The following is a 1042-nucleotide window of genomic DNA, read 5'->3' on the forward strand; positions in this document are numbered from 1 at the left end:
GAGCTGGCTCCAGTCCTACTGCGTCACTGGGGTTTGTTTTTGCTCTCTGTCCACATTTCTTTAGAGATTTTCAGGACCTTTCCTCACAGCCTGTCTCGGAGTAAATTTGGGGTTATGGGATTCAGCTTTGCATACAGCGTTTCCAGATAGGGTCACGTGGTCCCCAGTCTTGGCCATGTCTCCAACCCACCCATTACTCACCTTGTTCTCCATGACTCTCAAGACTCTGTGCTTTGGTGTTTTTCCCCTGCAAGCAGTTTCAACTGTGTCTTCTTGCCGGACCAGCCACAACTCCCTGCTGTGTCACTCTCAGCTCAATATCACACCCACTCAGGCCTTGTTCTTTCAGCCTGGCCCTGACACTCCTCTCATAACTCATTTATTCAGCTTTCACCTCAAAAATCTCCAAGTCTCAGCCCAGCCCTGATCACAAGACAGGATTAGTCTTGTGTGGGTTTTTGAGCTTGACAATTGAAGACTTGGTGTACCGCAAATCAGATTCACATGTGGTCCGGGGCTCCCAACCCTGCAAGGACATGGGGTGACAGCCCTCAGGTGTATAGATGAGCACCTTACATGTAAAGCACACACCTTATGAAGGCAAGCTCTGATATATTTACTTACTCCTTTGAATCTCTCAATTCTTACCATCAGAAAGGTCACCCTGAGTCGGGCCCATGGTCCATCCAACTCAGGTCATAATGTTACAGCAGAGGGCAGGCAGATAGCTAGATATGAGCAGGGAAAGGGGGACACAGACCAAATGGCAAGAATTGGGCAGAAAGGAGGGGCACAGGCCAAATGCAGGGAACCATACATCATGGAAGCACCAGGGGTTCCTGGGCAAAGAAAGAAAAGCAGGAACCTCTGGGCTGATAAGTGGTCACAACTTTGGGGGTGATAAGTGGCCCAGAGGCCAACAAAGAAAAGTGACAAAAGGCAGGAGTCTCCAGGGTCCGAATGTAACCTTTTGCTCATTAGGCCCTCATTTCAATAAAATGAGCCTTGCAGATCAGAAGTACCCATCGTGCACTGACGCCAT

Source organism: Camelus dromedarius, chromosome 23, assembly GCF_036321535.1.
Source record: "Camelus dromedarius isolate mCamDro1 chromosome 23, mCamDro1.pat, whole genome shotgun sequence".
Lineage (NCBI taxonomy): Eukaryota > Metazoa > Chordata > Mammalia > Artiodactyla > Camelidae > Camelus > Camelus dromedarius.